This window comes from Saimiri boliviensis, chromosome 13 (assembly GCF_048565385.1).
Source record: "Saimiri boliviensis isolate mSaiBol1 chromosome 13, mSaiBol1.pri, whole genome shotgun sequence".
NCBI lineage: Eukaryota > Metazoa > Chordata > Mammalia > Primates > Cebidae > Saimiri > Saimiri boliviensis.
This window is the reverse complement of record NC_133461.1, coordinates 103252804-103277931: the sequence shown is the minus strand read 5'-3', so window position 1 is coordinate 103277931 and position 25128 is coordinate 103252804. Positions and strand designations below refer to the sequence as shown.

The 25128-nt window shown below is 42.5% G+C and overlaps 1 long non-coding RNA gene across 1 annotated transcript in view; it reads left to right on the top strand.

The window, feature by feature from the left end:
- Positions 1–613: 613 nt before the first annotated feature.
- Positions 614–25128, top strand: part of LOC141580874 (uncharacterized) — a 71568-nt gene continuing 47053 nt past the window's right edge. Inside the window, exon 1 of the long non-coding RNA XR_012513282.1 lies at positions 614–1293. This is a non-coding gene — a long non-coding RNA (uncharacterized LOC141580874). The remainder of the gene's footprint in view (positions 1294–25128) is intronic.

Here is a 25128-nt window from a genome sequence, read left to right as displayed (position 1 = left end):
TCTGCTGTGACTGTGAGTTTCCTCAGGCCTCCTGGTCACGCTTCCTGTTAAGCCTGCAGAACTGTGAGTCAATTAAACCTCTTTTCTTTATCAATTACTCAGTCTCAGGTAGCTGTTTATAGCAGTATGAAAATGGACTAATACAGATGGGATGTCTTCGCTTTCAGTATATTTACGGTGCTGAATCAATTTCCAGTTACAATGTTATTTCCACGAGGAAACGACAGGCTGTTTTATGACCTGCTTTATGAAATAGTTTTCCAGAGTTCATCTTGGCCAGTGTGACAGTGTCTAGTGGCCTTTGACCCCTGACCTTCTCCCTCCCCTCCTCCTCCTTCTGCTCTGCTGTGCCCCAGTGTGCTGGAGGGTGGCACCCAGTTACCTGTGGTGTTGAGAGGGAAGTACACATGTCTATTTTTAGGTCTGTATCCTGAGAATCAGGTTAAATCTATTAAAATGGAATGTTTGCTTTGTAAGAAGGAATTTGGGTGTATGTCTGTCTTGAACTAACATCCCTGCTTATTTTTGAATGAAAAAGAGTCTTCAAACAAATCCTCTAATTTGATTTTCCAGCAAAAGCCCCAGGTACTGGTTTACTGATTTATTTGTCAAGTTTTCCAGTGGGAACGCTTTGTGGCAGGGTGGGAGCTAAATCTTGGGGGTGGGAGTGGGGCGGGGGACCAGCTGAGGCCAATTGATTAATGACACGAGGGCCCAGAGGGTTTTGAGGCACAGAGTTAGAAAATGGGAGAGTCGCAGTTGTCTGGGAGGCTTCAGAGTGGAATAAATTGGCCTTAAATAGGCAAGCTGGTTACAGAACTGAGCTCCCCGGGTCCGCTTGCCCGTGCAGAAAGTCCGGAAATCCCCACTGAGGTCGCAGGGGTAGAAAGGAAGGCGTTTATTTGCAGGGCACCAAGCAAGGCAGACGGAGTATCTATTGCTCAAACCCTGACCTTCCCCAGGGCTCCCAGGTGCTGCAGGATAACAAAAGCTGTAGGCAGAATCGCAAATCAGCACGTGGAGTTGACAGTGCTTTTGGCCTAAATGGATGCAGTATCTTAAGGTGGGGGCTTTCCGGTTATGGGTAGAGTCAAAGATTTTCTGATTTGAAATTGGTTAAGGAAGAGAAGTTTTGTCTGGAAACTTGGGACCTGGTGAAAAAAAATGTTAACTGGCTCCGAATGTGACTCTGTCCAAGCCCCTCAGGAAGAAATTAGAGCAAAGAATGGAGAGAACCAGAGTTGAGTCCTCCGTTTCCTCTTACCTGAGGTCTACGTGCCAGTGCGTCCATACGTAAGTGGGGTTTCTCTAGGGGAAGCAGACATCTCTAAATTCTAACTTCCTTGGCTATTGTTTTAGGATACTGTGATCTTGTTAGAAAGCTGTGTATTTGCCTGTCTGGGCCAGGGAGCTGCCTGGAGTTTCCTTTGAAGAAACTCAGAATTTTTCTTTCTTTCCATGCTTGGGGCAGTGGAGGTTGGGGCATGGGCCCTTAAAAAGGGGGTTCCTGCTGGTCCCGAGCTGAGTTTGCCTGGAGAGGAGGGGAAGGGAGGGAGGGCTGGAGCTGAAGCTGGAAGGCAGACACAAGGTGGCGGCGGCAGAGCTGGGAAGTGAGCCCGGGGAGGCGGAGGGGGATTGTGGGAAACGCTCCACAAGGAGCCACAGGCTGACCATGCAGAGAGGTGATGGTCAGATGGCACGAGCTGGACACGATTTCTTTCCAGCATCAGGGAAGAGGAATCAGAGAAGGTTCTTAGATAGCGAAGAAACGGAATGAAATTCGTGTTTGGGAAGAATGAGTCTGGATGGATGGCGGAGGGGTGGGGGTGGAGGGGGGCCAGGAATACCCTTTATTTAAATTAGAAAAATTACCTCTGTCCCTTCGATACATATTGTTGATGAAAGGAGTCACATTCTGTAAAATATTTGAAGTGATTTATTCTGAGCCAAATATAAGTGACCGTGGCCTGTGACGCACGCAGCGTCCAACAGGAGAAATTCTCGCCCTGTGCAGGGTTAGCCTCGTTCCACCCTGGGAGCTTCCGTCTTTCTAGTCAAAGAAAAGCCAGGAAGCCTGGATTTTGGACTCTTCTATCATTTAGCTCTGTATTTTGTCCAAATTATTTAGATTTCTTTCTGTTTTCTATTTTTTTTTTTTTTTTTTAAGACAGAGTCTGGCTCTGTCGCCTAGGCTGGAGTCCAGTGGAACAATCACAGCTCACTGCAGCCTTTACCCCCAGGGCCAAGCTATCCTTGCAGCTGAGCTACCCGAGTAGCTGGGGCCACAGCCATGCCTGGCCACTTTTTTTTTTTTTTGGTGGAGAAGGGGTCTCACTGTGTTGTCCAGGCTGGTGTTGAGTTCCTGGGCTCAAGCGATCCTCCTGCCTTGGTTTCCCAGAATGCTGGGATTGCAGGCATGAGCCACAGCACTCAGCCCAGCCCACTCTTCCTATCTTAACTGAAGACTGGTTAAGTTAACAATCATATGAAAGTGCAAAGACATGCTAAAGTACCAAGGACTCTGTGAGTGAAGATGGTATCAATTTATCTGGGGATACACAATCCTTAAGGAAGGGAAGCTAATACACACAGGGCCTCGAATGCATCCGGCCTTCATAAGCATCCGCTCATTTAATCCAGTCTGACTGCATCCTTATTTAACCCTGGGAGGAAGGAACCACCTTTAATACATGATGAACCTAAGGTCCAGAGGTAGAAGTCATTTTCCCAAGTCACACAGCTGGCAAGTAGAAGACACAGAATTGTAGCCAGGGGTGAGTTGATGCTGAGGCCAAGCGACATGCATGTTAGTACCCTGTGGGGCCCTTCGTTGGACCTAGCTTGCTAACAGTCAAACCTTTAATGGGGGATTCAAGTTCAATAGAGGTTGGAAACAGTTGCTCAATGCCACAAAGAAAAACTGGCACTGAGCTAAGGATTTTTTTTAGCAATGCAATTTTTACTTCCTGGACTACAGGAAGGGTACTCTCACTAATGATTTTGCCGCGAGAGTACAGCGAACAAAGGAAAGCAGATATGTTTATTCCTTACGCATTTGGGATCGTCCTTACTGCTGTGTCTGATCTCCATTGCCTGGAGCCAGACCTCACAAACTAAAACCTGACTGGCTAACAACTTAAAACTTTTCTAAACAGGTAAAAGCAGTGGAAAGCTGGGACATGCCTGTGAGTATGTCCAGCACAGATATCTTGGTTAAAGTACAAGGACATAGAATGTATTAGGTGCCTGTAAGCATGGCGTATCTAACAGCTACATAGGATAGGGCTTAACAAAGAGTTATTAGCACACTTATGATTTATTCTTTAACAAGAAAGGAAACTTTAAAGGGGAACTTTTCTACTTCCCACAATGTATTAGTTTGCTCGGCTGCCATCACAAAGTGCCACATACTGGATAGCTTCAACAATGGATATTTATGTTTGCATGGCTCTGGAGACTGGAAGTCAAAGGTCAGTGAGCCAGGAGGGTTGGTTTCTCCTGAGGCCTCTCTATTTGGCTTGGAGATGGCTGTCTCCTCCCTGTGACCTTACTTGGCTGTGCATGTCTATGTCCTAATCTTCCTAGAAGGACCACCCTAGTAATTTCATTTAACTTCAGTTACCTCTTTAAGATGCCTACAAACACAATCCCATTCTGAGGAACTGAGGATGAGGGCTTAAACATATGAATTTCAGGGAAACACAGGTGGGCCCGTAACACTAGATAAATTTAATTCCTTGCTTCAATCAGTTTCAGTTGCTGCAATTCTGCACACTGGCTATCTAAAGCGGGGGACTACTTTGGCTTTACAGTGGCTTTTCAGATTGCAAGCACCTTACCATCTTGAGCCTCATTTAACAATGCGGTGAGGCAGATGGAAGAGATGTTAGTGATCTTCTAAAGAAATTGAGGCTTAGAGATTTTATATGACTCATTGATGGGCAGATTAAGTCGGGTGTATTTTTTGCTCCTCTGGCAACAAAAACTGAAACCTGGTATTTGCACATGGTGATAAAAAATATTGAAACAGTTGGCACAATGCTGTCCTAAAGGCCTTAGGCAAATTATGAAAGACACAGTGAAAAAATAATGGTTTTTAATTTTAGGAAACTAAGTTCTCTATAATTATACTCCAAATAGTTCTTTTCAGTTGTGTATGCTCTTTCCCTACTGTGCCCACATTTTCACATAGTTGTAATTACTGTATATATCCTCTCGTGTTCTGTGTTCCACCACATTTTGATTTTGAGATAACTGTGATTGACAGGCAATTGTAAATAATACAGAGAGATCCCATGTTCTCTTTACTGAGTTTTCCCCAATGGTCTCATCTTATGGAACTACATTGTTACAATGCAATATTAGAAGTGCAGTATTACAACCAGAATATTGACATTGAAATAGTCCAGATACAGAATATTTCCATCACTACAAGGATCCCTCACGTACCCCTTTTGTAACCGCCCCCATCCTCACTAATCTTCATTCCTATAGTTATTTTCATTTCAAAATATATAAATACATAAATGGAACCATACAGTGTGTAAACCTTTGAGTTAGCTTTTTTTTCCACTCATCATCATTCTCTGAAGATGTATCCAGGCTGTTATTGACATCTATCCATTGTTTTTTCCTTTTTAGGAACAAACAATTTGTTAGTTCCTTTTTATTGTTTCTAGTTTGTTCCTTTTGATTGCTGAGTAGAATTCCATTGTATAGATGTATCATAGTGTGTTTAACCATTCACCTGGTAAAAGACATTTGAGTTGTTTGAAATTTTGTGTCATTACAAATGCAGCTGCTATAAACATTGTATGCAAATTTTTGTGCACATGTAAGTTTCATTTCTGTGAGATAAGTGCCCAGGAATGTAGCTGTTGAGTTGTATGATGGTCATGTGTTTAGTTTTTTAAGAAACTTCCAAGCTGTCTGCTAGAATAGCTGTGTTATTTTACTTTCCCACCAGTAATGTATGAATGATCCAATTTCTCTGCATCCTTGTTAGCGTTTGGGGTTGCGACTACTATTTTTAAGTCATTCTCATAGTTGTGTAGGGCTCTCTCACTGTGGTTTTAGTTTGCGTTTCCCCAGTGACTAACGGTGATGAACATCTTTTCATGTGCATATTTGCCGTGTGTATATCTGCTTCAGTGAAATGTCATTTTATGCCTTAACCATTTTCTAATTGAATTGGTTGGTTTTTACCGTTGAGTTTTAAGAATTCTTTATATATTCTAGTTACTAGTCCTTTGTTAGATATATGGTTTGCAAACATTTTCTCCCACTCTATAGCTTGTTTTTTCATCCTCTTAATGGGGTCTTTTGCAAAGCAAAAATTTTCCATTTTGATGAAATTCAGTTTACAATTTTTACAAATAGATTGTGGTTTTGGTGTCAAGCCTAAAAACTCTTTGTCTAGATCCTGATGATTTTCTCCTCTATTTTTCTAAAAGTTTAATAATTTTATGTCTTTTAAGTCTGTGATCCATTTTGAATAAATTTTGTATGAAATGTGAGGCTTTGGTCAAGATTCTTTTTTTTTTTTTTTTTAAACCTATGGCTGTTTAATTGCTCCAGCACTGTTTGTTGAAAAAGCTGTCCTTTCTCCATTAGATTGATTTTGCACTATTGTCAAAAAATTGTTGGGCATATGGGGGCTTATTTCTGAGTTCTCTATTCTGTTTCATTCATCTGCATTTCTGTTCCTCCACCAATATCACACAGACTTGATTATTGTCGCTAAATAATAAGCTAATTCCTCCAAATTTATTCTTGTTTTTCCAAATTGTTTTAGCTGTTCTAGTTCTTTTGTCTTTCATATAAATTTTTGATTGTTCTCTAAAATTTCTTGCTGAGACTTTAATAGGAAGTACATTAAACCTGTATATTAATTTGGGGATAATTGATAATTTTATTATGTTGAGTCCTCCAATCCATGAACATGGTATTCTTGAATTATTGGTATGTATTTTTGTTTATTTAGATTTTTTTTTTTAGCATTTTGTAATTTCAGCATATAAGATCTGCATGTGTTTCATTAAATTTATACCTAAGCCTTTCCTTTCTTTGAATGATTGCAAATGGTGTTGTAATGCAAATTTTTGTGATCCTGTATTTATTGCTGGCCATGGGCAAAAGGAATAGAAAGAGGGAGGCAGACAGGGCAGCCAGCTGGAGAGGGCTAGGCTACAACTGTATATTTAGCATGTGGGCAGAGCACTGGTGGTACCAATCCAGAGGCAGGTATAGCATGAGCTCTACAGCTCCGGGATACTTTTGCCTTGATTTCTGCAGGTGCTCCTCATCCAGGTCTTGGATGAACTAGTGTCTATGACGTGGGCAAGGATGCTGAAGGAAACTGACTGGCCTGTCCCAGGCCATGGTGTCCAGTCCTTGGTATTCTCCATCAACCACTGCTTGGTGGCATCTGGGACCAGCAGTTGGAGCAGCTGTCCATTCTGCTGTGGTGCACTGCCAGCGGGTGGGGGTGCCCTAAAGGGCCAGGCCATCTTGTTGAGGAAGGTGCTGGACATAAGCATGAACTGCAGGGGGCTTGTGGCAGGAGCTAGGACTTCCTGTGGTTTGTTCTGAACTGGCTGAGACCCAGGCTGAGGCACTTTATGCAGGCTCAGATCTTGTTCTGGGCTTTGATATAGGTGAACTTTCCTGCCTTCTCACCTTTGATGCTGAGCACCCAGTCACCCACAGCTACACCAGCCTGCACTGATTTGTCTCCAGGAGTGAGCCAGGAAATGGAGAAGGGTACATTGAGGTCCTTGCCCCTTGCAGCCAGAAGCCTCAAGGTGCTGACCCCTCCAGCAATGCTTTGAAGAAATCAATGATGCTAGCCCCTGCTTAGCCCACTGGGGAGCTGCTTGACATCAGACTCCAGGGAGCCACATCAGGATTGGGCACCCATGTTCTTAAATTTTTTAAAAATTTGCTGAAGTTTGTTTTATGGCCCACGATATGATCTATCTTGGTATATGTTCCATGGGCATGTGAAAAGAATGTGTACTCTATTGTTGAATATAGTGTTCTACAAACGCTAGATCCTGTATTGTCAGGTATTTCTGTCTCCTTCCTGCTTTTCTATATAGTTCTATCAATTTTTGAGAGAAGGGTGTAATTATAAGTTACTTCAATTTTCAGTTTTTGCTTCATACATTTTGAAGCTGTTGTTAGGTACATTCAGTTCAATGTGCTTTGTGTTCTTGGTAGACTGACATTAGGTAACATTTCTTTCTGTATCTGGTAATTATCTTGTTCTAAAGCCTATTTTATCTGATGTTAATATAGCAACTCTAGCTTTCTTTTTATTAATGTGTGCTTTATATTGTTTTTCATCTTTTTACTTTTGATCTGCTTACATCATATATATATATATATATATATATATATATATATATATATATATACACCCCTTTTTTTGTTTTTTTTGTTTGTTTGTTTTTTCAGATGGAGTCTTGCTGTCACCCAGGCTGGAGTGCAGTGATCTTGGCTCACTGCAACCTCTGCCTCCTGGGTTCAAGCAATTCTCCCTGCCTCAGGCTCCTCAGTAGCTAGGATTACAGGGGCCTGCCACCATGCCTGGCTAATTTTTGTATACTGTATTTAGTAGAGCTGGGGTTTCACCATTACATCATTATATTTGATGTGAGTGTCCCGTAGACATCATACAGTTGGGTCATTTTTCTAATTGACTGTGACAATCCCTGTCTTTTGTTTGGTATATCTAGATCATTTATATTTAATGTAATTATTGTGTTAATTAGGGCTTACATCTTTCATTTTATTTTTTGTTTTGTGTTCTGTTTTTGGTTTCTCTGTTATCTTTTTCCTTCATGTGGTCACTTGAACATTTTTTAGAATTTCATTTTGATTTATCTATATCATTTTGAGTATATATCATTTCTTTAGTGATTGCTTAACTATTATATTGTCTATATATAACTTACCACCATCTTCTGGTATCCACATTTTACCAGTTTATGAACTGTAGAAACTTTCTCTATATAGGCCTTTACTCTCTATTTACAATATAATTGTCTTTAATATTTCTTCTACATACATGTAGAACCACATCAGATAGTATTATTATTTTTGCTTCAGCCACACTGAACGTAATTTAGAAAACTTAAGTAGAGGAAGGTCGATTATATTTAACCCCATTTTTGTTTATCATGTTCTTTCTTACTTCCTGATGTTCCCAATTTTCTTTTAGGTTGTTTCCTTTCTGTCTGGAGAATTTCATTTAGCTATGATAAATCCCTTGTAATTTGAATTGTTTCTCATTAAAAGTAAGGTGTTATATTTTTCTTGATGTCTTAAAGATTTTAAGTTCTAGAAATTTGACTATGATGTGCCTGGGTGAGGATTCTTCTGAGTTTATCTTAATTGGGGTTTCTTATGTTCTTGAATCTGTAGACCATCATTTGCTTTTCAGCTATTATTTCTTCAAGTAGTTTTTTAATCCAATATTTTTTCTCTTCTCCTTCTGGGACCCCAGTGATACAAATGGTTAGATAATTTTAGTTCCATAGGTTCCTGAGGCTCTGTTTGTTTTTATTTTCAGTTTAATGTCTCTTTGTTGTTCAGATTGGGTCGCTTCGACTGTTCGATCTTCAAGTTCGCAGATTCTTTCCTCTGTCCTCTCTCTTCTGTTGTTGAGTCCATCCAGTGAATTTTAAATTGGGTTATTTCATTTTAAGTTCTATAAGTTTCGTTTTTATTTTTGTTTATATCTTCTATTTTTTGCTGTGATTTCCTAGATTTTCATTTGTCTAATATGTATTCGTACTTGCTACTGGAATCATTTTCACCATGATTGTTTCAAAATCTTTGTCAGATAGTTGTCACATTTCTGTTATTTCTGTGTGGTTATCTATTGATTTTTGCTGGCTTGGTCCAACACCCCTCCAGCAGGAGAAGGGAGGATACGGTGTTGCTCTATTACCAGGTGAAGGGGAAGGTCCAGGTTCCCTTCTCAGCCTCTGTCGATACCTCAGTGGGGAGTGGAAGGGGTTCCTTGTACTGCTGGATAGATACAAGAATGACTAAGCTTCCACTAATGCCAACTGGACTGGGAGGGGATTGAGTAGCCTGTTACTGCTCCTCATGTAGCCATCACGAACACTTACTATTTTCTGGGGAGAGGAAGCTGCTCTTGTTGCTGCTGTCTGGTGCTGAAAATTTTGACTTTCCATCAGGCAACCTCTGACACCACCCCACTGGGGTGAGGAAAGGGTACCTCATGGCTGCACCAGGGTGGGGTAGAAGTCCAGGCTTCCGGTGTGGTCTCCACTGACACCATAGGGAGGTGGTGGTGATTAAAAAATCATTAACACCTGGAACATGCTTAAAGTCTTGGTCTGTCCTCAGCTTTCTCTGGCACTGCCTGGTTTGCAGGGCATTGGGGTACCTTGCTGTAGCTGTAGCGAGGGGCGAAATCTAAGCTCTGCCCTTGGCCCTGGCTGGCATGGGTGGGGATGGGGTCACAGTTTCTTTGGTATCTGGCTGGAGTAGAGTGGTTGCTGTCTTCTCGGCTGTCCCTTTCCTGTTGTTTGGCTGGAGAGCAGGATTTGATTGGGGCTTTCCTGGTTGGCATCCATTTGTGTTTCTGGGTTGGCAGCTTCTTCAGTCCCAGGTTAGCAACGTGTGGAGCAAAAAGAAAACCCAAGGAGCTCACCAGCAGGTTACTTGGAGACCACAGTTCCTACGTACTTGGTCTTTTCTCCACCTCTTAGTGTCTTCTGTTTATTTTACCTTCACTGTCCAGGGTTTAGTAGTACCTAGCGGAGGGATAGAGAAAAGTGTCTACTCCCTCAACACAGAAGGATAGGTGCCCACTGTGGATTGTACCACACAGTACTTTATCTTTCCATGTAGTCTTCGTAACCTGAACTTACCTCTTCCCTAATTTTTAGTTTCCGTTATACTTATTACAATGTAATTGTTTCTGTATACTAAACGAATGCATTACATACCATATGACAGTTACAATGTACTGAACAAATGCACTACATGCCGTGTGACAGTAACAATGTACTGAACAAATGCATTACATGCCGTGTGACAGTTACAATGTCCTGACGAATGCATTACATACCGTGTGACAGTTACAATGTCCTGAACGAATGCATTACATACCATATGACAGTAACAATGTACTGAACCAATGCATTACATGCCGTATGACAGTTACAATGTTCTGAACGGATGTATTACATGCCATATGACAGTAACAATGTACTGAACCAATGCATTACATGCCGTATGACAGTTACAACGTCCTGAATGAATGTATTACATGCCATATGACAGTAACAATGTACTGAACCAATGCATTACATGCCGTATGACAGTTACAATGTCCTGAACGAATGTATTACATGCCATATGACAGTAACAATGTACTGAACCAATGCATTACATGCCGTCTGACAGTTACAACGTCCTGAATGAATGCATTACATGCCGTGTGAAAGTTACAATGTCCTGAACGAATGCATTACATACTGTGTGACAGTTACAATGTACTGAACGAACGCATTACATACCGTGTGACAGTTACAATGTACTGAACGAATGCATTACATACCATATGACAGTTACAATGTACTGAACGAATGCATTACATACCATATGACAGTAACAATGTACTGAACCAATGCATTACATGCCATATGACAGTTACAATGTCCTGAACGAATGCATTACATAGCATCTGACAGTTACAATGTCCTGAACGTATGAATTACATGCCGTGTGACAGTTACAATGTCCTGAACGAATGCATTACATACCATATGACAGTAACAATGTACTGAACCAATGCATTACATGCCGTATGACAGTTACAATGTCCTGAACGAATGTATCACATGCCATATGACAGTAACAATGTACTGAACCAATGCATTACATGCCGTATGACAGTTACAACGTCCTGAATGAATGTATTACATGCCATATGACAGTAATAATGTACTGAACCAATGCATTACATGCCGTATGACAGTTACAATGTCCTGAACGAATGTATTACATGCCATATGACAGTAACAATGTACTGAACCAATGCATTACATGCCGTCTGACAGTTACAACGTCCTGAATGAATGCATTACATGCCGTGTGAAAGTTACAATGTCCTGAACGAATGCATTACATACTGTGTGACAGTTACAATGTACTGAACGAACGCATTACATACCGTGTGACAGTTACAATGTACTGAACGAATGCATTACATACCATATGACAGTTACAATGTACTGAATGAATGCATTACATACCATATGACAGTTACAATGTACTGAACGAATGCATTACATACCATATGACAGTAACAATGTACTGAACCAATGCATTACATGCCATATGACAGTTACAATGTCCTGAACGAATGCATTACATAGCATCTGACAGTTACAATGTCCTGAACGAATGAATTACATGCCGTGTGACAGTTACAATGTACTGAACGAATGCATTACATACCGTGTGACAGTTACAATGTGCTGAATGAATGCATTACATACCATGTGACAGTTACAATACTGAACGAATGCATTACATACCGTGTGACGGTTACAATGTACTGAACGAATGCATTACATACCATATTACAGTAGTTCCCCCTTGTCTTCATTTTTGGTGTTTGTCATTTCAGTTATTCATAGTCAACTTCAGTCTGAAAGCAGAAGTGGAAAATTCTAGAAATAATTGATAAGGTTTTTCTTTGAGATGGAGTCTAAAAACATGTACTTGAGCCTGTCACCCAGACTGGAGTGCAATGGCACAGTCTCGGCTCACCACAACCTCCACTTCCCGGATTCAAGTCATTCTCCTGCCTGAGCCTCCCAAGTAGCTGGGACTACAGGCACGTGCCACCATGCCTGGCTAATTTTTGTATTTTTAGTAGAGACAGGGTTTTACTATGTTGGCCAGGCTGGTCTTGAACTCCTGACCTCGTGATCCACCCACCTCGGCCTCCCAGCGTGCTGGGATCACAGGTGTGAGCCACCACGCCAGGCCCATAATTCATAAGTTTTAAGTTTCACACTGTTCTGAGTAGCATGATGAAATCTATGCCATCCTGCTTTGCCCCTTATTCCTCACAGAAAGAACAGTGACTACTGTACAATAAGATAGTTTGAGAGGGGGAGAAGAGATAGAGACCACATTCACGTAAATTTTATTACAGTATATCGTTGTAATTGTCCGTTTTATTAGTATTGCTAATCTCTTACTGTGCCTAATTTATAAATTACACATGATCACAGATGTGTATTGATAGGGAAAAAGTAGTATATACGAGGGTTTGGTGCTATCTGCGGTTTCAGGTACCCGCTGGAAGTCTTAGCACGTATCCCCCATGGATAAGAGGAACTGCTGTAATGAAAACTCAGTTCTAATGTAGCAGGAGCGGCCGCGGGAAACGGATCTCACGGACGCCAAATATTGGAGGAAGGAGTTTATTCGGCCGGGAGCCAGGTGGCATATTTGCCTAATATCCAAGCTCTCCTAACAAAGGAAGGTTCCTTCTTTATATAGGCTTGTACTTCAGATGCTACACTTGGAAGAATCTTAGGTTGATAACTTAACATATGAAAAGGGTCTCTGTTGACAGTCTTAGGAATTACATATGAAAAGGGTTTCAGTTTACAGTCTTAGGAGTGAAAAGGGGAAGTTTACAGTCTTAGGAAAAGGGAAGTTGATCTGAGATGCCTGGGTCTCCCTCTTCACTAACATAGTTAGGGTTCTAAAGAATCCTTTTCAATGTCAGATTTCTAACGGTCTGAGGGGCTGAGAAAAGTTAATTCGTTCTGGGGACTGACCCTGGATGTTACAAAAGCTGGAGTCTGTCCAGTGAGAATTTCCGTATGAACTTCTCTTCAAATAATTTTTTACATTTTATACATTTTTAAAGCGTTTTTGTAGCCCATCTTGCCTCTCTTTGTGTATGCTTTCTTTAGCATGAAAGTTCCTTTCACACAATGGGGTTAAGTTTCTCCTGCCACCTGTCCCTGGAAGCCGCCTCTCCCTGCTGGGCTTCCGCGAGGGTCTGCACCTGTGTCTGTTTGCTCACACTGTTCCTGCTTTGTCATTTCTGTAATTCACATTTCTCCTGCTAGACTTCATGCCTTCATGCCCCTTCAAGGTAGAGACCACTGTGCCCTGTTCGTCTCCTTGTGCCCCGTATATATTACTGGTTAAACATAGAAATAACCTAATTTTTTTTTTTTTTTTTTTTTTTTGAGATGGAGTCCTGCTCTGCCACCCAAGCTGGAGTGCAGTGGTGCAATCTCGGCTCACTGCAACCTCCGCCTCCCGGGTTCAAGCAATTCTTCTACCTCAGTCTCCCAAGTAGCTGGATTACAGGCACCTGCCATCATGCCCAGCAAATTTTTGTATTTTTAGTAGAGATGAGGTTTTGCCACCTTGGCCAGGCTGATCTCGATCTCCTGACCTCAGGTGATCCACCCTCTTCAGCATCCCAAAATGCTGGGATTACAAGTGTGAGCCACTGCGCCTGGCCTAACCTGATACATGACTAAATTATTTTATTTGACCCCTCCATATCTCATGGCTTGTGATGTATACACCTTTCTTTCCCAAAGGGCTACCCACACACCCCTTATCTATTTGACTTTGGGGAAATGTCATGGGGTCGAAGGACCAGGGCATTTGGAGTCAGAGACGTTTGTGTTCCAGTCCTTGCTGTGTGTCTTACTGTGACCTCAGGTACTTTAACTTACTGGAACCTCATTTGCCTCATCTGCAAAATAGAAACAGTAACATTCAACTCTGAGGATTGTTCAGCGGGTTAAGTGGTATATCATTTATTACTTTCTGTTCACTTTGAAGCCTTCACACTGCATACTTTGCCATCACTTGGGAGATTTCTTGAAGACTTAAAAAAAAAACTAATTCTTTATTCATTTCTTCCACTCTCCCCCAAACTCCCCAGAGAGAAGATGCTGAGATTTGGTGCTCCTAAATAGCCCCTGTGAGGTTCCTGAGCCTCCACAGATAAGGCAGAGTCTCTCTGTATATTCCCAGAGGGCAGAGGTAACAATAGGTTCTATTCACGATGCTACTGTCAAAATGCTATGTTGTAAAATGAATTTCCTTGTTACTCTAAGACAAAGAACAGTATCTCTCCTTGACTTTCTAAGTGTCCCCTTCCCTCTTCAGCCATCCTCGCCAGTGTGTGAACACTTTTTTACAGTGGAAAATGGGCTTTCTTCTCTTTAGTGTATCTGATTCCCAGCTTGGCGTTAGTTAACCAGTTGGATGTCGTCCTGATAAGTGGTTTACTTTTTATTTTATTAGGAAAATGCAAGCGAGATCAGTTCTTTGGCTCTAAGACTGTCTATTGGTTTTTAAGTTGTCTGACCTTGAGCATAGCTCTGGCTGAAATGAGCTCGTGATGTTGAAATCCACACACTCGCTACCGCACTCTCTGAGGAGATGAGCTGTAATTTACACCCACAGGCCACAGGAGAACTGATCTGATCGGTATGCTCTGTGTCTATAGCCGCGGGCCATGTTTCTGCAACACGGTCCCTACAGTGCTTCTACGTGGGGAAGTCTGGTTATTGCCACTGTCTCTTTGAGAAGTTGAGGATTGTAAAGCTGTATACTTCCCAAACAGTCACGGATGTGTTCTGTTGCCAAAAGTGTGATGATATATTAATGTGTTGTGGCTGCTGCCACCAATGATCATAAACTTGGTGGCTTAACACAGCCGAAGTTTATCCATCAACAGTTCTGGGGGCCAGAGGTCTGAGATCCAGCAGCCTGCACTCCCTGTGGGGGCTTCAGGGGAGAACTCATTCCCTGCCTCTTCTAGCATCTCCTGCTGGCATTCCCTTTGTCACTGAATTTAGGGCCGACCTGGATAATCCTCCTCTCAAGACCATTATAACTCAGTCACCCTCTGCAAAAAGCCTTCTGCAAATAAGGTCACACCTGCAGGTTCCAGAGATTTGATGGGGATATGTTTTTTGGAGGAGGGTGCTTTTTGGTCTACCAGAGAGGAATAAGAATGACTTCTAGTGGAGCAACTTGCAGATATGTTCTCTCTAGTTTCATGCCTTGATGTTTGGAAACACAGAAAGGTTTTTGTAGACTGGGTATACTAGATGGTTCCTAGGGGAAAATGTCGAATTGGCTATGTGCCTCTATCAGTGCTATAATTCTGGTTTTTTCTTTAATTTCAAAAGTGAAATCTCCAATAGTTGAAATTCTAATAGTTAAATATTTTGTAGTGGATATGATTTCTAAGGCTCAGATATGCAAAAACAAAACCCTTAATTGTTTCCCTACAATTTCCATCTCAAGCTTCATTTGCCTGAGAGTAAAAACTCGAGTCCCTTTTTTTTTTATTTGAGACAGAATCTCACTCTGTCACCCAGGCTGGAGTGCAGTGGCATGATCTCAGCTCACTGCAACCTCCACCTCCTGGGTTCAAGTGATTCTCCTGCCTCAGCCTCCCAAATAGCTGGGACTACAGGCATGCTCCACCACACCTGGCTAATTTTTTGTTTCTAGTAGAGATGGGGTTCCGCCGTATTGGCGAGGCTGGTCTCGAATTTCTGACCTCGGGTGATTCACCTGCCTCGGCGTCCCAAAGTGCTGGGATTATGGGCATGAGCCACCGTGCCTGGTCTCAAGTCACTTTTAAGCAGTCTTCAATAATTGGAGTCCTTTTCCGTTTAGAGTCAGAGGTTTCCTCTCTTCTCCTATGCCTCGACCTTTGCCATGGAGTTCTACAGTCCCGGTCCAAGTGGACTGCATAGTACAGTGGTTATAAGCGAGCCCTCTAACCTACACAGCTTGCATTGAAAACCACCTCCTCTACTTTTTACTTCCTAATGGGGGATCTTAGTGTTGCGGGTTGCCTTCTTGGGAAGCTGAGTATGGAATGCAGGATGTTGGCCAAGGAATGTCCTTGGGATCAACTCCGCAGAAGGAGCAGGAAGGTGTCCGACCGTGATGCAGGCCCAGGGACAGCCTTGGCCCAACCCACGGGCGCTCTGGGGCTAGGATGGCCCTTCGGAGTTGTCCCGCATCAGGTTGCCCTGAGAAGTGATGTGATCTTGGTGAGGCAGCTCTCTGCCTCGAGGCAATCCCTCAAAGGGCTGACAACCCGTGGCCGTCTGCTGACAGCTCCTGGCAGCAGCGGGTCTGGGCGGCGCACCCAGCGTCCACTACACTGCACCGTCGTGCTGTTTGGATTCGCTTCTTCATCTGTGTTCTGGGAGCAGCTACTCCGGGATGCTAGTGCCCCTGTGCTTCCTGGGGGGAAATGTAGAAGAGGAGGATCGTGGGAAGAGCTGTCGTGCTCGCCTCTGCAGTGGGTCTCCTGGCTACCTGAGGACTGATCATCTTCCACCTCCATCCTCCATGCGGGATCCCTTTCCACCTTGGCTAGCAACTTTGCTGGTCCCAGTGGCTAACGTGTGGCCTAACGCAGGCTGTCACCTCTAATGTGGTCTGAACGCTGAGCACCATGCCCTGCTCAGGCTGGGACTCTTGTTATTCCTGGTCCATTTTCTGTCAAACTGGATAAGGGAGTGTGGAGAGGTGACCAAGCGGACCCCTCCTACTCCCACTTTGTCACAGCAGCCCTACTTCCTCCTGATGACCAGGGTCAACGAGCCCTGCTGGGTCGCTATCTCTTCCCTTTGGGTCTAGTGCCATGTAACAGTTTCCATTCAAAATGGAAATGCACGGTGGTATCCTTCACTGGAAAGGGTCCTTGTCAAGCTTTGGTGTCTAAGTTGTTATTGATCTGGCACTATTGCCAGCCCTATATCATCGTGGCTTCTGCTCCTACTAATCCTTTCAGTGTGTCTTCCCCCAGCCCTGGGTGATTTCATCACACGTGTGTATTGACCAGTGTGTGCTGAGTACTTGAGGGGACGCTACGCAGAAATCCAGAGTTCTCCTCCCGTGCAGTTCTCTCCTTCAAGCTCTGGCCTCCTTGGTCCCTCCAGAGCAGGCGTCCCCAAACTATGGCCCACGGGCCGCATGCGGCCCCCTGAGGCCATTTATCCGGCCCCCCCACTGCACTTCAGGAAGGGGCACCTCTTTCATTGGTGGTCAGTGAGAGGAGCACAGTATGTGGCGGCCCTCCAACGGTCTGAGGGACAGTGAACTGGCCCCCTGTGTAAAAAGTTTGGGGATGCCTGTTCCAGAGTCTGGGATCTGTCTCCCCAGCTTACAGAGTTGACCAGGTTCCTCCTGGGGCCCTGTCTCTCTCCTGGAAACCCTCCCCAGGCCTTGCCCGAGGCCATCAAAGCCCGGCTCTTGTTTGCTTCTCATCTCTCGGGGATCAACTCCGTCTCTGCTTTACTGCCCCTCTCATGAAAACCACTTCACATCCATGTTGTCCGGCTGTTGATTCTTTCAGCATAGAAGGTAAATCCCCGTGGACGCAGCATTTGACTGGGGCTTTTGAAACCCAAAGGTGGTTTTTGTTTTTTTTTTTCCCTCCTTAGTTTCTGCTTGACCTCTCTCCCTTTGGGGCAATGTCATCCTCGAATTTCCTGGCCTGAAAAGCAAAGGGTCACAGGTTGAAGCAACGACAGGAAAAGCAAAACCAGAAATAAATATTCCTTCACAATGTCCCTTTCATTCTGCCAGAATTGCGAGCCATACCATTTCTTTCACCTTGATCAAGTTTTATGGTCTTCACTGAGGAAGAGACACAGAGGGTTCCGTTGGTGTCTGAAGTTTATTCTTGGTTTTATTTTGTGGGGGAAGTTGCCGACCTAAGCACGGGAGTCCCCTGAGAAACAAAAGTGTCCCATTTCAGAAACTTGAAGAGCTGCCTAAGCCAAGTCCATGTGCCCCGCAGAATTCTCCCCATGGTGGCTAAGATCATTTCTGCTCGCTTTAGTGCTGACGGGCTTGGCTTTGGTCGGCGTGTCTGGATCTCTGGCCTGGCTCGGGTTCTTGGCCGACATACCTTGCTGGTTGCGGCGGAGAGAGAAACACGGCCCCTCCCTGCAGGAGGCCCGTAGATTCTGTTCTCTGCGGTACCCTGGGGAAAGTGGAGGGAGAACTTGGATTTAGACCCCTGTTAGTGTCCAGCTCTGTAGTGTCTGATAGGCTTAGGAAGGAAGCATTAACTTTGGAGGCGCGTGGGGACTTGGGTTAAGTGGTCTTCACTGAGGTCCATGGAATGTTCGTTGCAGTTTGATCTCTAAATGGCTAAATGTTAACATTTAACATTCAGCTCAAGCTGAGGCCACGGCCAATTATCACCATCAAAGAAAAAACTTTCCAGATACAAGAGTGAATCTGACATTTTAGTAAGAATCGAATCTGTTACTGTTGCTTACAGTGGAAAACATACATTTACTATGCGTATCCTCCAACACAGCCATATGCAAAGTCTTGGCATCTTGGTTAGACATATTTATACCTCCTACACAATTACAATTGTGTAGAACATAATTTAGCTTTCGAGAGTACATTTAAAAAAAAATCAGTATGAGTAAGACTGTATAGAATTCAGCAGTCTAAATCAGGTAAAACAGTACTTAATTTAGGTACAATAGTAAAAATTAAAAAGTAATCCAGCTCGTAGTGAAAGATATTTCTATTTTGTCCTTTCATACTATGATCATCCAGGGCTGCTTTTTTTGGCGGTGCAATTTTAAAGCAAAATCATCTCAGCAACCCAGGTATCTCCTGCTGTAAAGACAAAGACAAAAACACGATAAATACTATCATTGTGATTAATAGCTTAGTTTATTCACTGTGTTAATAAAGTAAAACTTTATAGTGAAAATAATGTACTGGAAGCAGCTTTTTTATTTTTGATGACGTGCTTACAAAATGACAGGTGTAGGCGAAACAAATCCTCAGTAATGACAATACAATGAGCCAGTCTACGGGAAGCGAAGCTGAACACCACGGAGACAGGCTGGCCGCTTCAAGTCAGATTAGCTTCTTAGTACCATGGAGGTCGTACTTGGAAATCATTCCAAGGTAGTTTCTAAGTATCACTGGCCTCAGTTTAATAATGCAAAAATTTCACCTTATCAGCTATTTTACACTTTCGGAGAAGAATTCTACCCCCGCTTTTTGATGGCTCTTCCTTCTCAGGGAGGGTCTTATTATATCACCCAATGTAAAATCATACGGTTCTTTTATCCAGGAATTGTCATGGAGGAAGTTGTCATCTTCCTCACTAGTACAAGGCTCTTCCCAGGAATGTTGGGGAAATCTTAATGTTCATTATGAGAGCCCACGTGGAGGTTAAATAAATTCAGGGGCCCACAATACAAGTATGTTTCATGTGATGCAGGATTTTTCTTGGTTACTTTGTCAGCCAGGGACCTCTGGCCGCCAGTGCTTCTACCTGGGCCTTGCTGGGGCATGCTACCTGCCGTAGGAGGCCCCCCTACCCCAACTCAGACCACCCAGACTGGGTCTGGCTCATGCACTGGCTTAGCCCATGGCTGGACCTGGTGTGGTGGCCCAGGCCACCTGTGTTGTAGCTGGTACCTGCATCCAGCAGGTCCCGAGCTCTTGTACCACATCCAAGAAGGAGGAGGATGTGCTGACAATGGAAGGGTGAGGAGGGTGGGGAAGAAATTGATTGAACAGCGGATCAGCTCTCAGCAGAGAGGGGATGTGGGAATGGTCCCCTATCCCCACAATCGCATGGTTTCTTCCTCCGTGTGACTGAGTCTGGGGCTTTTACGGGCTCAGAATACAGGAGTGCATGCTGATTGGTTTATGAGTGTGCAAAGAAAGGCTGAAGCAAAGGCTCACCACTCAGAGGTGGGCACAGCAGCATGGAAAACCAATTAGAAAAGGGTAGGGATCCGCTGGAGAAAAGCATACCAAATGTGAAGACACGTTTTCAGTCCGGTCTGTAGATTTGACTTGTAGCTTGGTTTTCAGGCTTGAAACAGTGTCTTCAGCTTGGAGTTGGGGTTTTCCCCAGAAATCTGCCCCATCTTCCCAGGCGCGTGGCTACCTCCTGTTGCTCCCAGTGTCCCTCTAAGAACATGTAAAGTTCAGCTAGAAGATGTCCAGAAACTGGATGCAAATCTGGAATAGGTAAGGTACTAGTATTGCATAAACCAAAGATTGAATTCCCAAACGTAGTACATTGTGTCAAAAGTGACCTGAGTCACAGTATTGATAATTTGTAGATAAGAGATTGGTTTGGGGTTCAAGAACAGAAGTTGAAAGGCATAAGAGAGAGGTGGAAGAATAACCCATATGATCTTTCTGAAAATGGTACAAATGGCCGTCCTTCAAAATCAGTAGGAATATCCACAGCGGTACCATCACTTCTGAGCTATCAGTGATCGTTCCATGTGATACCTCTTAATGGGAATCAAATGTAGAACCCCAATAGGAAAACTAGCAAACATTTTAAACCACAATTCCATATAGCTTTGTAGTGGCCAAAGGTATTATTTCAGGAAACCTTATGAATAGCCAGAGTCATAGAGTGGTTAACGCAGCTACCAAAAGCACTTGCCCAAAATCCGACCCATTTCCAGTCCAAATCTTCTACTAAATAAACGCAACCAACTGGGTGGGAGCCATTGTAGTTACAGTTCACACCAAGTTGGGATCAGGTTTCACTTAAGATTTTGTCTCTGGCTACCTTGCCAGGATCTCCTGGTACCAATTAACGTGGGCTGATGGGTACAGAACCTGTAGAAGTCTTCTGTATGACATGGTTCCCCATGGAAGTGGTGGCTCACGGCTTCGGATTGGATGTTGTTTATTTAGATGCATCGTGAGTTCTATTAAACATAAGTGTGCATTTTCAAATCCAGCATTTGAGATGTACAGTGTCCCTGTACACAGCTGAGCTGATGATGCCAAGATGGGCTTTCGTAAAAGGTGTGAGCAGAACTGCTGCCAAAGTCCTGGATTTTGTGCAGTGGTTCCATCTTCTACTTTGATGACATCTACAAAACCCTTAAGGCACAGAAATTTATGGAGTAAAGGCCAGGTCACATTCATTTAGCGGCTGAATCAGACGTGTAATACCACGATAGTACAAAAAACCTGTAAGTGATTATTCCAAAATGTGTCCCAATACAGAATGTTCCAGGCTTGGGAACAAAAAGGAGAAAGATGCCTGCTGGGAATATTTGTTTCTCTTTGTGAGTTTTATATGAGGAAAATCACTAAATTACTTTGCCTGCTTTCCCTAATGATGATAATTTCAGAAAGCCCACAAATAAACAGAGCTTCCCAGTTAGTGGCTCCAGGTGATGTTTGATGCTCGTGGGTGCTGGCTCAGGCTATGTGTAGTGGCAGCAACATGGATCTTTGTGCAAAACACATTTGTGTGCCCTGATTAAGGTCTTCCAGACAAGCTCTACTGGGCATTTACAAACACATTTTTGGCTACATTTCATTCCAAAAAGATATTTTGGCCAGCTCACGCCTGTAATCCCAGTAGTTTGGGAGACCAAGGGGGGAGGATGGCTTGAACTCAGAAGTTCAAGACCAGCCTGAGAAACATAGTGAGACCTTGTCTCTACTAAAAGAAAAAAAACATAGTGGGATGTGGTGCATCTTTGTAGTTGCAGCCACTCAGGAAGCTGAGGCAGGAGATCACTTGAGCCGGGTGACGGAGGCTGCAGTGAGCTATTATCTTGCATTGCACTCCAGCCTGCATGACAGAGTGAGACCTTGTCACAAAAACAAACACCAAAAGTAACCCCAAAGAGATTTTATGTGACTGCAGCTTTAAATTATACTTAGTAGTAAAATAAATTCTACTCCTGCAGCTAAATACCTGATCAAAACACCTCTTTCAATTATTTGAATAAACTATAGGATAAAAATGAAAGTGATTTCTGTGAAAATATCTGGGTGGCAAAGAAAATAATCAGACTATATTCCCAAATAAAAATTTTAAAGAGAAACAAGTTGACCAACCTCTGAAGGTCAGACAACATTTGCTAGCTATAATCCTGTTCCCCACCAGGCTGCAGTTGAGTCACATCGTTTTTGTTTTGTTGTTAGCATCTGTCAGGATATTCCTCACGGGCCGAGGGTTTTGTCTTGTTCTGATGAGAGAAGGATTTCCACAGAGACCCAGATTGCTAGTGTGTTAATCTGCTAGGGTTGCCTTAACCAAGTATAGAGACTGTAACAAGTATAGAGACTTTAAACAACAGAGTATATTGTTTCACCATTCGAAAGGCTACAAGTCTAAGATCAAGGTGTCAGCAGGTTTGGTTTCTTCTGAGGGCTCTCCTTGTCTTGAGACAGCCACCTTCTCCCTGAGTCCTCCCATGATCTCCCCTGTGTGTGTCCCAAGACAGTAGAATATACATTCTTCTTATCTGCACATGGCACATACTATAAAACCAACCACACAATTGTCCAGAAAACATTCCTCAGCTAATTCCAAGAACCCGAATCACACCAAACACACTCTCAGACCACAGCATAATAAAAATAGAAATTAATACTAAGAAAATCATTCAAAATCAGACAACTACATGGTAGTTAAATAACCTGCTCCTGAATGACTTTTGGGTAAACAATGAAATTAAGGCAGAAATCAAGACATTATTTGAAATGAATGAGAACAAAGATACAACATACCAGAATCTCTGTGACACAGCTAAAGCAGCATTAAGAGGAAAGTTTATAGCACTAAATACCCACATCAGAAAGTTAGAAATACCTCAGATTAACAAACAGTACATCTAGAGGAACTATAGAAACAAATGCAAATCAACCCCAAAGCTAGCAGAAGACAAGAAATAACCAAAATCAGAGCTGAACGGAAGGAAACTGAAATGCAAAAAAACCATGCAAAAGATCAACAAATCCAGGAGTTTGTTCTTTGAGGGAATACGATTGATAGACCACTAGCTAGACTAATAAAAAGAAAATCCAAATACAATCAGAAATGATAAAGGGGTTATTATTACTGACCCCTTAGAAATAAAACCATCAGAGACTACTACAGACACCTCTGTGCCCACAAACTAGAAAACCTAGAAGAAATGGACAAATTTCTGGAAACATACAACCTCCCAAGATTAAACCAGGGAGAAATTGAATCCCTGAACAGACCAATAATGACTTCTGAAATATAATCAGGAACAAAAGCCACCCAACCAGAAAAAGTCTAGGACCAGACAGATTCACAGCTAAATTCTGCCAGTTATATATATATATATAAAAAGCTGATACCATTCCTACTGAAACTATTCCAAAAAATGGAGAAGGAGGGACTCCTCCCTAACTCATTCTACAAGGCCAGAATTATCCTGATACCAAAACCTGGCAGAGACAAAAAAAAAAAAAAGCCTTAACTCCAATATCCTTGATGAACATAGATGCAAACATTCTCAGTAAAATACCAGCAATCATATCCAGCAGTGCGTCAATAAGCTAATTCACCATAATCAAGTAGGCTTTATTCCTGGAATGCCAGGTTGGTTCACCATACGCAGATCAATAACTGGGATTTAGCACATAAACAGAACTAAAAAAAAAAAAATCATCTTAATAGATGCAGAAAAGACTGTATAAAATTCAGTATCTGTTCATGTTAATCCTCAACAAACTAAGCGTTGAAGGAACATACTTCAAAATAATAGTACCTATGACAAACCCCTGGCCAACATCATACTGAACGGACAAAACTGGAAGCGTTCCCCTCGAGAACTGGAATAAGAATGAGGATGCCCACTCTCACCACTCCTATTCAACAGTGTGTTAGAAGTCCTAGCCAGACCAATCAAGCAAAGAGAAATAAAAGGTATTCAAATAGGAAGATAGGTCAAACTACTCTCTCTCTTTGCAGATGATTCTATACCTAGAAAACTCTGTAAACTCTGCCCAACAGCTCCTAGAATTGATAACCTTAGCAAAGTTTCAAGATACAAAATCAATGTACAGAAATGAGTAGCATTTCTATATACCATTAACATCCAAGCTGAGAGTCAAATCAAGAACACAATCCTGTTCACCATAGTCACACACAAAAAATAAAACACCCAGGAACACAGCTAACCAAGCAGGTGAAAGATCTCTGCAGTGAGATTACAAAACACTGCTCCAAGACCTCAGATGACAGAAATCCACATGAAGAATCAACGTTGTTAAAATGGCCATACTGCCCAAAGCAGTCTACAGATTCAGGGCTTTGCTAGCTAACTACCAGTGGCATTCTTCACATTCTTCACAGAATAAGAAAAAAAATATTTTAAAAATCATATGGAACGCAAAAATGAGTTGAAATAGCCAAGACAGTCCTAAGCAAAAAGAACAAAGCTGCAGGCATCAGCTGTTACCTGACTTCAAACTATACTACGAGGCTACAGTAACCAAAACAGCATGGTAGTGGTACAAAAACAGGCATATAGACCAATGAAACAGAATAGAGAGCCTAGAAATAAAGCCACACACCTACAACTATCTGATCTTTGAAAAAGTTGACAAAGATAAGCAATGGGGAAAGAGCTTCCTATTCAACAAATGATGCTGAGATCACTGGCTAGCCATATGCAGAAGACTGAAGCTGGATCCCTTCCTTATATACAAAAATTAACACGCGATGGATTAAAGACTGAAATGTAAAACCTAAAGCTATAAAAACCCTAGAAGATAACCTATGAAATATCATTCTGGACATAGGAACTGGCAAAAATTTCGTGATGAACATGCCAAAAGCAATGGCAGCAAAAACAAAAATTGACCCTGGGACCTAATTAAATGAAAGAGCCACACAGCAAAATAACTGATCAACAGAGGAAACAGATGACCTACAGAATGGAAGAACATTTTTCAAACTATGTGTCTGACAAAAGACTAACATTCAGAATCTATAAGGATTGTAAACAAATTAACAGTAAACAGTCCCATTAAAAATTGGGCAAAGGACATGAACAGACACTTCTCAGAAGACACAGATATGACTAACAGGCAAATGAAAAAACGCTCAGTGTCACTAACCAGGGAAATGCAAATCAAAGCCACAGTGAGATGCTATCTCACAGCCGTCAGAATGATTATTATTAAAAAGTCAAAAAAGAACGACGCTGGCGAGGTTTTGGAGAAAAAGGAATGCCTATACATTGTTGGTGAAAGTGTCAATTATTC